We start from the raw sequence: 15,920 nt of genomic DNA on the forward strand, positions 1-15,920 counted from the left end.
AGATGGTGGCTCCTCCAAGGATCCATTCCCGGTGAAGGGAGGGAGAGCAAGAGGAAGGGGCTGCTGGTGACAGGGGGATGTGTCTGCCCAGGCTTGGAGGCTGCCGGGCGCTGGCAGCTGGGGTGCCATGTGGGCTAGGAGGGAGGGGCTCTCTCCCTCAGGGAGCAGGCTGGCTTTGGTGGGAGCAGATTGTGTTTACACCTTCCCCACACACCCAGCCCACGCTCACCTCTTATTCCGGGGGCTCTCCCACCCCTGGGCTCTCTGCACAATCTGCACATTTGCAGCTCCTGCTACAGAAAGTTGCCACCCTCAGCCCAGAACTCCTCTACAGAAGGCTGCCTGGGTCCGAGGTGCCCCTTCCTTGGCCTACTATCTCCCATCCCAGGGATTGGTGTGGAGCCCATGGTGGGGGTGAACCCAATGTCCCCAAGAGGCTGAGTCCTTCTCCCCTCCCATTCCCTTGAAAAAGCTGCTGTTTGGAAATGGGAGCAGGAAAGTTCAGGGGTTTGGTAGACTGACCATAACAGGAGGGAGGGGATTAAGAGCAACAGGAGAGACAGAGCTGAGGATGAGAGCTGGGTCACTCCTGGTCCAGGGTGCTGGCTGTTACGAAATGATGATGAAGAATCTAAGAGCAGGGGGGCCGGCCCGGTGGCGCAAGCGGTTAAGTGCGCGCGCTCCGCGGCGGCGGCCCGGGGTTCGCTGGTTCGGATCCCGGGCGCGCACCGACGCACTACTTGGTAAGCCATGCTGTGGCGGCGTCCCATATAAAGTGGAGGAAGATAGGCACCGATGTTAGCCCAGGGCCGTCTTCCTCAGCAAAAAACGAGGAGGATTGGCGGATGTTAGCTCAGGGCTGATCTCCTCACAAAAAAAAAAAATAAAAAAATAAAAAAAAAAAAAAGGAAAAAAAAAAAAAAAAGAATCTAAGAGCAGGGAGCCCAGAGTCAGAGCACTGGACTGGACTCTTGACCCCACCACCACTTCCTACCTCTGTGGCCTTGGGTAGGTTACTGAATGTCTCTGTGCCTCAATTTCCTCATGTATAAGATGGGGATAACAGCAAACCTATCTTACAGAGCTGCTATAAAGGTTAAATTAGGTAATGTGTGTAAAGTGCTTAGCAGGCTTAACTGCGTTCACTCTGTGTGAGCTGCTGGGATTGTGCTCGTGAACTGTCACTTACTGAACAATTAGTAATTTCAGAACAATGAGTAGAGGCCCTCATCTCCTCACCCCACGGCCCTCCCTGCCTGGTCTCTCCTCATACTCAATAGCTGGGCGATGGGAGATTCTGAAACAAATTAGAGGACAGCAGAGGGGGGCTACTCTGTGGGGGCACCTAGTAAGAGCCAGCACCAGTAAGACTGTACAAGTCTCCTCTGGGGCCCAGACCCCTGTCCCAAGCTCCACTGGGGGTCGTGGCCTGGACACCTGCCGCCTAACTGGCTCTGCTTCCCTAAATGAATCTCAGCTTGTAAGGAAGACAGGAGGTGCTTGCCCTGATGCTTTTCCGTCCTCTGTCTGAATGCTAATCTCTCTGCTGGTGGAGCCTGAGTGACAGGGAAAAGGCTGCTCTGAGCTGCAGGGTGGCCGAGGGCAGCAGCCGGGAGCAGGAGGTGCTGTTGTCTGCTACTTCTGTGGCTGAGACGCAGGGTTGCTGCCAGTGTCTCCTGGAGATTGGAACGTGACCAGAGAGTTAATGAGGTGGCAGGGGTAGGGTGGGGGAGCAAGGGAAGCAGCTGTAGCAGCTGCAGCAGCTGCTGTTGTCCTGCGTCACCCTAGGGTGCAGCTGCAACTGCAGGGAGCACCCGCCCGTCCCAAACGTGTGTGGCATGTATGTGGGCAGGGCGGTCCTGGGCGAGGGTGTACAGCAGAGGCCCCGGTCCAAGACGAGGTGGGCACGATGGCACGAGAGCAGGGTACCCCACTGGTCCCGCAGTACCTCAGGGCCCCTCTGCAGGGGCCTCACTGACAGGAAGAAGCCCAAGACCTTGAGCTAGAGGAAAGTAATGCTTCCTCGGGAGCCTTGAAAGGAAATGGCCAAGTGGCTTACACTGAGGTTTACATTAATACAGTGATAACGATACTGACAATACAATTCATAATGGCTAATGTTTTAAACACTTATCACATGCTAGGCACTCTGCCCCGTGCTTTATTTATCAGCATTGTCTGGTTTGTGAGGCAGGACCTGTTGTTATCCTCATTTACCCAGTGAGGAAAGTGAAGTTCACAGAACCTGCTCAAGGTCACTCACAGCCGGTCGTGAAGCCAGGACCTGCGCCTGGGCAACGTGACACCCGAGCTCGTGAAGCTGTTGGGGCAAGGAGGACCTGAGTCTGGAGTCGGAGGCTGTGAGGAAGTCCCAAGTGTGACCCATCCACCAGGGCACAAGAAAGGAGAGCTGTGGCCCCACCTGCGATGCCTTTGCATGTGGGCTGGGTGGGCCAGGGTTATTCCACTGCTCTCTCTTCAGGAACTCATCATTCAAGGGCAGACCAGACTCTGGGCACCAAAAGGCTAGTCCTTGTCTGCCCGGTGAGGGGAGGGAGGAGAGCTGTCTCTCCAGGATCTGTCATCCCCTCAGGGAGGAAGCAGTAGCCATTGGCAGGGATGACAGACAGTGAAGTCATCAATCACAGCCACTGCCACTCTGTTGCCTCCTTCAACCAGGGACAGAGCCCCAGGGAGAGAAGAGGACGGCAGCCAGCAGCCCAGCTTCCTGAGGAGGAAGGCTTGGTTTTTGCAGGGGGAGGGCACAGGGCTGGGGACTAAGGAGGTGGCTTCAGGAGGGACCCACTGACAGTCCTTGCACCTAAGGACTACAGACCCTCTGTGTGGGATACATATGCCCCCTAGTGGGGATTACGTCTAGAGGGTGGCTGAGAAAATTAAAACAAAAGGAAGATTCACCGGCCTCTGACCTATGAACCTGAGTAGGAATGGCCAGTCCTGTCCCTATGTGCAAACACACACACACACACACAATACCATATGCGGAAGCCAGCTGAACTAAGCATTATAAGAAATTATTTAACTTATTCACGTGGTCACTTAACAAGCATGTACCGGGAGCCTCCAATGTGCAAATCCGGTGTTAGCTGCTGGGAGTGATACAGCAATGAGAGGGACAGTGCCTGCCCTGCCGGTGAGTACAGTAGAAAGATCTGGCCTGGGAAGCCCAGTTCTGCCAGCTCAGCTGCGGCCTGGTCATGTGGCCTTCCCTTCTCTGGACCTCAATTTCCCCCTTTAATAAGCGTGTGTTGAACCCAGGTGGGCTGCTGCTGAGGATGTAAAGGACGAATGACCATCCTCAGGAAAAGAACTGTCTGCTAAAATGAAGGGGATGGACCAGATGACCTCCAGGTGCCCCAGAGATTCTCCCAATCAAAAGAGACTAAATCAAATGGACTGTGTTTGGAGGTGCTAACAAAGACTCGCCCACTCAACAAACATTTATGGGGTGCCCTTGTGCCAGGCACTGTGGATACAGAAATGAATTTTGACTTCCTGCCACAAATGACCAGAAAACTGGGCAAAATATAAGAAACAGACCCTTGACAATAGGCAGTACCCAGGACAGTGACGCTACTGCCCCGGCACCTGCCTCAGGCAGTCCCCTGCATGTGGCCTGGGGAGGGGACACCAAGCAGACGACGGTGGTCTCACTAAGGTGAGGAGACAAAGTCAGAGTTCAAGACAGTGTGGTGTTCCTAAGGATATACACACAGATCAATGGGATCCAAAAACAGACCCAGCAAAGGTGATTCAATGGAGAAAGAAAAGTTCTATCAACAGAATACAAAAAGCACTAACCATAAAAGAAAAACAGATAAATTTGGCTTTATCAAAATTCCTGGAAAGACTGGGAGAAAACATTTGCCATGGAAATATCTGAGAAAGGACCTGTATACAGAATATATAAAGAACTTTTACAACTCAATAAGAAGACAGCCCAATAAAAAAAGGGAGGGTTTTACTAGCCACTTCACAAAAAGTATACATACGGCCAATAAACACACAGAGAGATGCTCAACATCATAAGTCATCAGGGAAATGCAAATCAAAACCACAACGAGATACGACTACGCACCCACTAGAATGGTTAAAATTGAAGACTGACCATATAGGTGTTGCCGAGGGTGTGGAGCAACTGTGACCCTGGAATGCGTGGCTGGAGGAGCGTAGGGAGTTACAACCACGAGGGAAAGCAGTTTGGCAGTTCCAAACTGCCAAGAGGAATGAAAACTTACGTCCACAAAAAGATCTGTACAAAAATATTCACGCAGCTTTATTAATAATAGCTCCAAACTGGAAACAACCCAAAGATCCATCAACACGTGAGAGGCTAAACACACTGGTCTACGTATGCGATGGAATAATATTCAGCCATAAAGAGGAAGTGAACAACTGATGTAAGCCACAACATGGTAATGCAGGGAAGCCAGCACCAAAGAGTACCTACTGTATAAATCCATCGATATGAAATTCTACAATAGGCGAAACTAAGCTAATAGAGACAGAAAGCAGATCAGTGGTTGCCTGGGGCCAGGGCTGGATAAGGAAACCGACTGTGAAATGGTGTGAAGGTGCCCTTTGGGGTGATGGAAATGTTCTAAATCGTGATTGGGGTTGTGGTTACATGGGTGTGTGCATTTATTGGACTACTGCACTGTACATTTTACATGGAATCATTTTACTGTATGTAAATTATACCTCAATAAAGATGAGTTAGAGTTAAAAAAAAAAATCAACAAGAATGAAGACCTGATCCTTGTCTTGCTCATGGTCTTGTGGAAAACCCAGACATGAAAATAAATAATCATAAAACAGTGAATATTAAAAGAAGTACAGTCATGCATAGCTTAACAATGGGGATATGTTCTGAGAAATGCGTCATTAGGTGATTTCGTTGTTGTGTGAATGTCATAGAGTGTATTTACACAAACCTAGATGGTGTAGCCTACTATACACCTAGGGTGTATGTTACTAACCTTATGGGACCACCGTGGTACACGCGGTCCAACATTGACTGAACCATCCTTATGCAGCATGTGACTGTATGTTGAAATAACAAGAGTTCCGATTATGGAGTGTTTCCCTTGTGCCAGGCACGTGCTAGGTGCTTTGCATGCATAATCCTAAAAGAGTCCTGAGAAAGTTTCAGTTGATCGCCCTCCTCCTCATGTTACTGATAAGAAAATGAGGCTTAGAGAAAGGTGAAGTACCTGCCCAAGGTTACTCAGCTAGACTCAGCAGAGCGGGGACTTGACTCCAGGTCTGCCTGGTTGCAGAGCACGTGCTAAACTGGCCTGCCACAGGAGCACTGAGGAAAGAGCCCAGGGACTGTTGCAGCGTCTCAGCTGAGAGTGCAGGGGAGGTACTGAAGTATGAGCTGGGATTTGCTAAGCAGAGGAGAGGACGAGGGGAAGGAAATTTCAAGGTGAAGAGAACAAACAGCGTGAGCAAAGGCCGTGCAACAGTTGTGAGAAGGCAGAGGGTTCTGGGAACAGAGAGACGTGTCCAGAAAACAGCTGAAGAGGTCAATGGAATGTTATCTATTCTTCAAACTCATTTATATTTATGTTTTTAAAATCCGTTTTTAAGTAACTTGATGAGAGGCAACAGCTCTGCGGAGGAGGCGAGTGAACTGTGCCCTGTTGGTAAACCCGGGAAGGAATCCACTGCAAGCCCAAGATTGGCTATTCTCCTTAAGTGGGGTATTCATTGTTACACTTCTCCTCCTTGACAGAGGATTAAAGCCACATTCAAGGACCCCGATTTCTGCTAAATGGGACTTGTAGCACTCTTTCATGGTCCTGAGAAATCGCAGAAGAAAAAGTCCTCTGTGCTTTCATGATGGGCTTTCTGGCTGGATGAATTAAAATCACTGGAGTTAAGCAAAACATGTTCCACTGTCATAGCGCATTTTTTTCAGCAAACCCAGCACAGTGGTTAAGACCATAGGTTTGGAGAGTGGGTTGGCTGAGTTCAGATCTCAATGCTTCCACTTACTAATCACTTTCCCTGTTCTGAACTGTGGCTTCCTTGGCTGCAAAATGGGGGGATAACAACTGTGCTGTTGTGAGAATCAAATGAGTTAGCACATAAAAGGTGCCTAGGCTCGTCACGTTTTATACATTAAATATGTACAGCTTTTTGTATGTCAATCAGACCTCAATAAAGTGATTAAAAAAAAAAGTGCTTAGAGCAGTGCCTGGCATGGAGTAAACATTTAATATACATTAGCTGTTATTTTTTCAGAAAGGTAATGTGTACACATTAGTTCATTTTCTTTATTTTGCTATGGCCCATTCTTCCGGGGAATTATTAATGACAAAAAAAAGATTTGGAAAATATTGGTCTTATCATTTAGGATGATTTTGACTCTAACAGAACACTAACTTACAATGATTTAAACAGTAAGGAGATTTCTTTTTTACATGTCACATTCTGTATTGCACTGAAACTAAGATGCCATTGCTCATAAGATGCATCCCACATTCAGAAAATGTAAAAATATGTGTTTCTGAATCAAAACAAAAGGTCTGAAGTTAGGGAGCTTCAGGACCGGTTATTCAGCGGTTCAAAAGCATCATCAAGGACTCGCTCTTTCTTCTTTCCACTCTGCCATCACAGACCTTCAGCTCTTGCTTTGAAACAAGCCTCACAGATGCAAGATGGCTGCAGCAGTCTCAAGCATCACATCTTCAGGATGTCCCAAAGCCAGAAGAGAGGCGGCTGTTTTTAAAAACAAGAAAACTTTCCCAAACTTAGCAGAATTGCATCATAGACTTTTTCCTAGAACAATTCCCGGCAAAGGGAAGAGATTTATCTTATGGGTCTGGTGCAGACTAATGAAGATCCCCCCCTTAGGGCTGGGGAGGGGCTTGCCTCCCCTGAAGCTCCCAGCTGCCCGGTAGTGCTCTGTGTAGAAGACGGAGGAAGAACAGCTGCACACTGGGCAACTAACAGTGCCGGCCATCCATGGGATGAACTTCCGGTGACGGCACTGCTGCAGCTGTTCCCAATGTAAGCAGCCACCTGCTTGGAATATACCTACCCTCCTTCATGGTCTTACTAATAAAATCAAAGACTCCTTTCCAGGTTAAGACATTAACTTCAATATTCCAAAGACTGTTTTCTATTACTCTGGGTTTCCATACCATGTCTTAAATCCTGTTAGTGAATGGAGCTCAGGCCGGCTGACCACCTGAACACAGCAGGCCAGCTGACTAGATCTCCTCTTTGCACTCAGAGCCTGGTCCCTGAATGGCACTGGGACTGGCACCACAAGCTGCCCTGGTCAGCTTGTGATCTACTTCCGTCACTTACCACTAGACCATGTCACTCTTTCCATGTCAATAAATCTAATTCCACCGTATGTAAAACTCAGATGTCCTAGACCTCACCAGCAATGAGGGCAAATGAAATCACAACATTTATACTTCAGTCTCAACAGCTCTGAGCCCTTGCCTGCTCATTCAGGAATTCTGATGCATTCTTGGAAGTCTTTCCCAGTTATTTCCAAATTGCCTAAGCAGTGTACCTGACACGTGCTCAGGCACATGGCCTCTCACTGCATTTTGCTCTGGCCTCTTGGCCACTGCCCAGCAGCCCGTGACAGCCCATCCACCTTGAGCCTGCTGCTGTTCCACTGGTGCCCAGCAGGTGTAAAAGCTACACTGTGGCTTATGGCACAGCGGCCCTTCGGGAGCTCTGAAGAATGGCTCTCACCGCACACTGGGTGGCAACCTAGTGTGGGACCCAAGAGAGCCCTGCTGGAGCCCAGAGCCTCAGAGTGTTTCCCAGAGCAGCTCCGGCAGCCTCTTATCCTCTTTCTTCCTGCCACAAAGTGGCTCCGAACAGTGGAACAGGTGCCACTCCCTCTCCAACTTCATCCCTAACCACCCCTACAAACACAAAAACTCTCTTCTCTCCCCTGTCGGCCTCCCTCAAACCCAAAACCCTTATATAACACACCAATTTATATATATACGGGGCAGTACAACTTAGTGGTAGGCTGGGCTCAAACCCTGCTTCACCAGTTACTAGTTGTGAGAATTCGGGCAATTAACCTAATCTCTCGATGCTTCTGTTTCCTTATGGGTAAAGTGGGGCTAGTGATAGTGCACTCCCAGTGCGGTGGTGCGGAGGAAAGCAATGAATACAGGGAAAGTACTCAAGCAGTGAATGGCACATGCTAAGTGCCGCGAAGTATTAGCTGTCGTTACCGTTGTGCCTGCAACAGATCACTTGCCTACCAGTTTCACAAGCAGCTTTCAGCAAATTCCACACTTGGAATTCCCTCTACAAGTCGGAAATGAAAGACACGTAGTTTGCAGGGAGAGAACCCATTCTTTCTTTCGGAATTATACAAGATAATTTGTCTTCAAGGGTAAGGTAGAGAAACTTAAGGGCCAATTTGACAAGTTAGAAGTTCTTGCTAAGAGAGTCAATGATTATTTCTTGAGTACTTGCTATGAGCAGAGGCATCGGAATACCACCTAGGCACTGCGAGGAAATTAAAAAGAAAAAAAATAATTAAAAGAGACTTCTGCCTTGAACAGCTTACAATCAAATTAAAGGAGGCAAACAAAAATAAATGGGGGAACTTGAAAATAAGCACCTGCAACATATTACCACATACGGAATAATATAACCCAGACGAAATGCCACTGAGATCATTGCTAAGGGGCTGATGAGAATGGGGAGAGGGTAATGCAGAAAAGGTTCCGTGGTCTTGCAAATTTAAACCAATTGCCAAATAGGTGTAAACTCTGGCCTTGACTCTAGTTGTTGTTTTGCCCAAATGTTACTTCAAAAACGAAGCCAGGGTGGCTGCCTGAAAAGTAAGTCAGAAGAAGCAGTGGGTGTTACATTCTTCTCTGTTCTTTTCATAATTTAATTTTTTTCCTTATGGGAATTAAAGCCACACAGCGGGACCTGCAGCGAGGGGCTCGCACCCGGGTTCAGGGGAATTTAGCGCCGCCCGGGGTCTTGGGAGCAGCCCCGGGTTTTTAGAGCCGCCTGGGGTATTTGGAAACGCCTGGGGTATCCGGAGCTGACCCCGGGGTAGCTGGAGCAGCCCTGGGGCCCAGGCGCACAGCCGGCCCGCCGCTCTCGGGCGCCCTCTGCCGCCGCGCCCGGGCCTCACCGCTCTCGCCCCAACTTGAAAAACAGTAGAGCCGGATGTCGAACAATTCCCCGGGAATGTCCCTTCCCTTCACGAACGCAACCAACTACCCCAGATGAAATCTGCAGAGCAATTAAGAAGGAAATCCAGCCCGGACTCAGTTTCCTCTTCCGTTCCCCTCGTGAGGCTCCCTCGAAGTTTCTGCGCGCTCCCCGAGTCCGGGCCAGGGACAATCTGTGCCCCCAGAAGATAAATGACTGTGGCTGAAGCGACCGTCCATCTTCGTTTTCTAACGGCCGTGGCTCTTCACAGATCATGCTTCCCACCCCGGGCTCTCTACTGTCCCTGGTGGCGGCCACCGTCTTACCCCGGGCTCCAGAGTTGCACTGAGGATGCGACCGTCCCCTGCTGCGGTGGTTTGACTACATTTCCCATCAGCCTTTTCTCAACATCGCGAGAGCTCCGGCGAGACTGCCGGGAAGACTTGTGCGCAGGCGAAGCCCTACTCCCTTTCCGAGGCCGGCCGCGTGGCTGCAAGTCATGGCGGCCTCCTTCGGGGAGAGCGCGGCGAGCAGCGTTCGGCTTTTGGCGATGGTAAGACTGCGGAGGTGGGAAAACGGAGTATTCCTTGACACGGCGCTAGTACAGTTTGCCTCCCCTTCCTCAGGGGGGAAGTGGTGACGATAGACCGGTCTCCGTTTTCATAGGGTGGTTGGGATTAACTGAGATACTGGGTGAGAAAAAGCTTCCGAAACGGCGCCAGTGTTGACGACTGAGGGGAGAGAGCCCAGGCCCACCCTTGGCGTCGGAGGGCCCCTCCCGCGGGAGAGCGGTCCTTCCAGCCTGTGCCACCCGGTGCGCTGCACAGCCACCCGTGTGCTGAGCTTGCGGCCCCGCGTGTGTCCCCGGTCCGCCCACGGGGCGGGCTGACAGTGGCGGTTCTTAATTCACTGCGACAGTGTAACGTCTGGGTACTTGACTCGTCCTGGACTGCTCGGAGGATGGCCCCAATCAGTATTTAATTCACAGAGAGTAGTCATGGAATTGTAAACTTTGGAAAGCCGTAGTTTTTTTGTGTGTGTTTTTTTTTTTTTTGAGGAAGATCAGCCCTGAGCTGACATCCATGCTAATCCTCCTCTTTTTGCTGAGGAAGACCGGCTTTGAGCTAACGTCTATTGCCACTCCTCTTCCTTTTTTTTTTTTCCCCCAAAGCCCCAGTAGATAGTTGTATGTCATAGTTGCACATCCTTCTAGTTGCTGTATGTGGGACGCGGCCTCAGCATGGCCGGAGAAGCTGTGCGTTGGTGCGCGTCGGGGATCCGAACCTGGGCCGCCAGTGGCGGAGCGCGCACACTTAACTGCTAAGCCAGGGGGCCGCCCCATAGTTTTACAGTGAACCTTACATGCTCACTTTTTTCTTTCCCCACAGATCTTTGGTGTCTGCAGAGATGGTGAGAGCAGACCTGCAGGTTGAATCTTAGAAGTAATGAATGGAGCCCTGAAATGAGTAAGAATGGGTGCAGGCAGGACCTGGGTGGGCGCCAGAAATGAGGAAGCCGAGGTGGTGTGAAGGCCTATCACGTACGATTCAAATTCTGTGAATACATGTTGACACATAAGTTCAGTTAGGGTGAGAAATCGGCCTAGAATCCAGAAAAGAGGAGGGTCTGTGCCAGTGTAATTGGGGCCACTAGGTGTCACTATTTGAAACCAAAATGGATGCCACCGCATACAGGGATGAATGGGAGTTTTGGAAAGTGAGTCTGAGTTGGCTGTGTTTTGGAAATGTTTGTTACTGCTTGAGCCAAGGATGATTTAAAGTTATCCCTGTCTGAAAGGACATCTTTTGTGAGGAGTTCTGACTTTCTGAGGCTCAGCTTTTTAAATACCAATCTTGAGAGTAAATACTTAAGACTGTTTCTGTTAACAATGAAGTGTGTTATCCATATTTCTTTTTTAGATTAAAGGTGTTGGCTGCGGACTTTGAAAAAGTCACGGCAAAACCATCATCTTAGGATGCTGAGTGTAAGGATCTTTGTGATGAAGTTTCTATAAATGGTAAGATTTTAGTTCTTGCACAGAATTGTATAGGTTAGGATCCCTTTAAGTATTGTTGGTCTGTTAAGATTTCAAGGATGTGTGGGTCGTCCAGGATTGTTACAGCCCAGGATTGTTACAGCCCGCATAAGGGAACTAATTATGGAACTCTCTTTGCTAGGCTCCTTGCCAAGTGGTCTCACAAAACAGTATTTGTTACAACAATGCTATGTGAGGTAGACATTTTCCTCAATCTGCTGCTGAGTAAATAAACTGAGGCTTAGTGAGTTCACTTGCCCAGAGTTACACAACTAAGTGTTTTTTTTTTTTTTTTTGCAGAACCATGAAAATATGGCCAATTGATATGATTTGGCAGGGCATTATTTTTTTCTTCAGCTTTATCGGTATGTAATTGAACAACTGGTTACTCAGACCGGTGGTTCTCAACTGGGAGTGGAGGGTGTTAAGTATCCTGCAATGCACAAGACAGCCTCTGTGACAACGAATTATCCCCCCAAAATGTCAGTAGAGCTGAGGTTGAAACCGTGTATTAGACTAACTTGAGAGATGTGGGCTCTAGTCTCAGCCTGTTATCGGATAACTGCACCAGAGCCTTATTCTTCATTTGTAAAACAGGGTTAGGTTTGCTTTTCAAACCTGGCTATAGATCACAACTACCTGCAGAGTGTTAGAACATACGCATCCCTGGAACCCACCTCCGGCATGGATGGGAATGGCTCTGGAGTGGGGCCCGAGAATCATGTGTGGCAGTTTAAGAGCGGGCATGTAAGAACAATTAGATGATCTGATCTACTTTTAGCTCAGGGATTTTTATTACAGCAAGATTATAGTAGTGGCTATTTTTAAGTAGCTCTCAGGGCAGATCTGTAATCCTCTATCTTAAAAAACTGAAAGACATGCTTGCTCTGCAGGATCTTTTTGTACACAGAGGTGAGTGAAGGAGAAAAGACCTTGTGTGATGTAGTTGCCTCCTGGCATCAGGTACCTTTTGTGCAGCTGGCCTTCAGTGGCTGGCTGGAAGGAGTAATCTGCACTGTCTCAGGCAGTTTACCAACACTAGAGAGAGACTAGAATATATACCTCATGCTCCGCTATCAGACACTTTGTACTGGGAGAGACCTTGTCTTTAAAACAGCAGGAACTGTCAGTGTGTTAGGTCTGGGATACTGGCTACATCTAGGCACTAGATATAAACAGTTTTTGCCTTTGAGGGAAAGCACATTCTAGTAAAGTAGACAAGATTGAATGAGAGTTCTCAAGAGGGAAGTAAAGCAGAATTTGGTAAGGAAAAAATAGTTTGCGTGTGCCTTGAGTGTCACTGCTGTGGGCTGGTGGATTGGGAGAGCTGAGTCCATGATGATGTCAAGTTATCCCTGGCTGAAAGCAAAGAAAGGCCTTTCTGTGTGGAATTTGGATGTCTGAGACTCAGTTTCCCAAGTTTGCTATATGGAAAATGTAGGCCTGATTTAAAAGTGAGCTATTGGAGAGATACCTGTGTCTATCTTCTTCAGTAGGTTTTTCTTTTGCAATTTCTCCTTGCCAGGTCCAGTCTCAGCTGCAGTTTGAGGCTGAAGAGCCTCCTCCAGAAGAAGACACTAACTGGCAGCAGCACCGTGTCAGCTGCGCTGGACCTGAAGTGGAATTTTTCTCGTGCGTGTAATAGATAAGACCTTCCGAATGGGCTTAGGTAGGGTGCTCTTTTTGCTTCCCCTGCCCTGGATTTAGGGTTGTGCTAAGTGGCCTTCCAAGGCCCACTAATACACTGGGCCTTGGTGTATTAACCAGTGGTGACGGATGGTGCCTTGGGAAGGCTCTTGCCAGCCAGCCCTGTGGAGGACCGCCCCCCGCCCCCGCCTTGCACAGTGTAGCACATCAGACTTTAACATAGGTTTGTTTTCTTTGCTAGATGTCTGCAGTGTGTGAGACAGAACTGAACTGATTTGCTTGAAGCAAGTGAAATGACTGCTCTCCTATTATTTGTAAGCTGTTCGTTTACATCTTACATGTCCCTAAGAAGCCCCACAAACCTATGATGGTTAGTTATCCCTGTCTGAAAATCTCAACTGAGGGAAGACAATCTATTCTGAGGCTTAAGGGTTTGTCCTTGTGCTCTTAAAAGAGGTTCAGGCTTTATAAGGGATCAAATTGGAATCCAAAGGGAATTGCATATACCCTGCTGAGACCCCTGTCTAGTGCATCATCCCTCTGCAACTTGGAAACCAGTGGTGTAGCTGCCCTGTCATGCTCTAAGCCCTTTGATTAATGGCTCTGAGGATACAGGCTATAAGAGGTGGCAGAAATGGACAAGTGGCCCAGATTTGGTTTATACTCTTATTGCGGAATGAAAGAGTGCTTGTCACATATTTCAAGAAAATGAATGTGCTCTTTGAAACAGACAGGAATGTAAAATGTATGCCAGCTGTGGCAGTGAGAATATTTAAGGACTGTGACCTCTTGCCTCTGCACCATATCCTGACATTCAGGAAAGAAGAGGTACCATGGCACTAGCAGAGCTGTTTGGTTTCCAGGTGCTTTGTTAACACCAGGACCTCTTCTCAGCTTAGCTCAGATCCTGTCTGAATGGCAAGGCTGGCAGCAGAGGGCTGAGTTGGCTGGCGTGTGAGCAAGAAAGTAGCAAAGTGGTGCTTGGCAGGGAGGGTGTCTGGCTTTGTTCCCATTTAAATGTCAGGCTTGAAGTGGGCACAGATTGCTTTTTCTTTTGAAATTGGGAGGTATGTGCGGGCTGTTTATATTTAAGGTCATATTTGTTTGGTCACCAAGGAAGCTGTATTTGGGGTGAGGTTTAATGACCTGAAAACTGGCCCCAGCAGCTTACAGCCTGTAAGTAAGACAAAGTGCAAGGACGGTCAGCAAGTGGGGAAATCTACTTCCTGGGTTAGAGTCGGCTTGAGTAGACTTGATTGCTCCACAGGATTCAAGTAAACCTCTAGGTTTGACTTTAAAAGTGTGACATCCAGAGCGGGGTTGAATATAAATGTCCCCATTACCCCATAGTTCTTCTCCCCTGGCCACTTTCCAGACACTGCTCCCTCACAGCACTGCCTCCTGAAAACAAGCAGCCAAGTCATCTGGAACTTGACTGCCTGCAGTGGAACTGTCTGATTGTGCCTTCAGCACACACATAGGCCTGGTGATTGGTTAGAATGAGTGTCTCTGTGATTGCGTTGTTTTTGTGTGTGTGTGTGTGTGTGTGTGTGTGTGTGTGTGTGTGAGGAGATCAGCCCTGTGCTAACATCTGCCAATTCTCCTCTTTTTTTTTGTTGAGGAAGACTGGCCCTGGGCTAACATCCGTGCCCATCTTCCTCCACTTTATACGGGACGCCGCCACAACATGGCTTGCCAAGCAGTGCGTCCGTGCGCGCCCGGGATCCGAACAGGTGAACCCCGGGCCGCTGCAGCGGAGCGCGCGCGCTTAACCGCTTGCGCTACTGGGCCAGCCTCGTGTGATTGCATTTTGTTCTCTAAAGTAGTTTATTCTTTAAATTTAGCCTTCAGTTTTGAGTCCCCTGGTTGGCTGCTATATCAAATGAATCTCCTTTGCTTTTACAGGTTATCTCCCAATGATCCCAGATGGGATCAGCACAGCCTCTGCTGCTAATTGCTAATGCCTATAAAATAATCCCCGAAAAGGAGAATCATTTAAGAGTTCTTTGGACTTCATCTTCAAAAGTAGCCAAAGAATTCAGGTGACAGTGAGTTTATCCCAGAAAACCTTGGGCAGTTAGTGAAATTAGGGGCTAACTAACAACATTCAGAACTCCAGTTTAGGTGATCTGGGTATAGCTCATGTGTTGGCAGAAATGCAGTGATTGTAAATTGAAAGTAATTAACATGTACATGCTCTGTTGGGGGAGACAAGGGGAAACAGATGCTCAGCCTAGAAAAATGGTTCTCAGTGGATTTCCTGTTAAGTCACTGTGTCTTGGGCTTAAATTTTGAAGTGCAAATAAAAATGTAAAAAACTGACTCTCTAGCATTGTGAATTTCAGATTGACACCCACGTGTGAGAACAGTATTTTATTCTGACTCAGTAAACATTCTTAGATAAGTGAAAGTTTCACCAAATAATAATTGGGGCTAACAATTACACAGGATGCAATCAGATTTTGTTTGTTTCCCACTAAGTTGATTTTGTACCTCTCTAATGGGTTGCCACCCACAAACACAGCACTTCTGAAATCTAATGGATTGACAAAGGGTCTGATAACTACAAATGTGATGGGAATGGAGAAAAGTAGTGTTATGGATAAAAGAGGGTCAAGAGTCCTAAGTTTGGGCAACACTGGGTTACTGAGGCAATCGGGTTTCTTTGCTGTCACTCTATAAGATATACCGGAATGGACTGACTGTCATCGGTACCATATGTTTCCCACATTTGACGACATGCTTTCTAGATAGTTATTCTATCCAGAGAAACATACTTGGGACACTGCTTTCCTCAAGACCAAGGAACAGTTTGGTGTTGCCAAGGTAGTGAGTGAGAGGCCTTGGCCTAATGCAGTAACTGAACTCATCACTACTTCCCTTTAGTCTAAACCTTGCTGTCCAGGAAGCCATGGTTTCCTCAAGTCGCTGCTTTAGTCATTAAAGCCCAAATGTCCATTCTGTTTATCATGTCTCTGAATTTCTAAAGCAGTATTTTGATTCTGGTGACAGTTCATCCCTCTTGTTAAACATGCTGATAGGATCAGCCTTCCAA

General features: G+C 48.0%; 1 long non-coding RNA gene and 3 other non-coding genes across 11 annotated transcripts in view; all 4 read left to right on the plus strand.

The window, feature by feature from the left end:
* The first annotated feature begins 9,642 nt into the window (after positions 1-9,642).
* LOC131417797 (uncharacterized) overlaps positions 9,643-15,920 on the plus strand; it is a 188,827-nt gene continuing 182,549 nt past the window's right edge. For 4 of the 8 annotated variants that reach the window (XR_009222757.1, XR_009222756.1, XR_009222758.1 and 1 more), the window contains exons 1-6: positions 9,644-9,736; positions 10,572-10,649; positions 11,103-11,200; positions 11,519-11,583; positions 12,744-12,887; positions 13,107-13,179. This is a non-coding gene — a long non-coding RNA (uncharacterized LOC131417797). Of the gene's footprint in view, positions 9,737-10,571; positions 10,650-11,102; positions 11,201-11,518; positions 11,584-12,743; positions 12,888-13,106; positions 13,180-14,486; positions 15,188-15,920 lie in introns of those variants that run through there. The other 4 variants (XR_009222754.1, XR_009222753.1, XR_009222752.1 and 1 more) reach the window with 4 other exon arrangements.
* Positions 10,942-11,019, plus strand: LOC131418041 (small nucleolar RNA R38). The gene has a single exon (XR_009222836.1). It is a non-coding gene; the product is annotated as a small nucleolar RNA R38 (small nucleolar RNA).
* LOC131418042 (small nucleolar RNA R38) lies at positions 12,546-12,629 on the plus strand. The gene has a single exon (XR_009222837.1). It is a non-coding gene; the product is annotated as a small nucleolar RNA R38 (small nucleolar RNA).
* On the plus strand, positions 13,222-13,294 carry LOC131418043 (small nucleolar RNA R38). Its single transcript, XR_009222838.1, has one exon. It is a non-coding gene; the product is annotated as a small nucleolar RNA R38 (small nucleolar RNA).

The sequence above is a fragment of the Diceros bicornis genome, chromosome 18 (genome assembly GCF_020826845.1).
Source record: "Diceros bicornis minor isolate mBicDic1 chromosome 18, mDicBic1.mat.cur, whole genome shotgun sequence".
In the NCBI taxonomy this organism is placed as follows: Eukaryota; Metazoa; Chordata; class Mammalia; order Perissodactyla; family Rhinocerotidae; genus Diceros; species Diceros bicornis.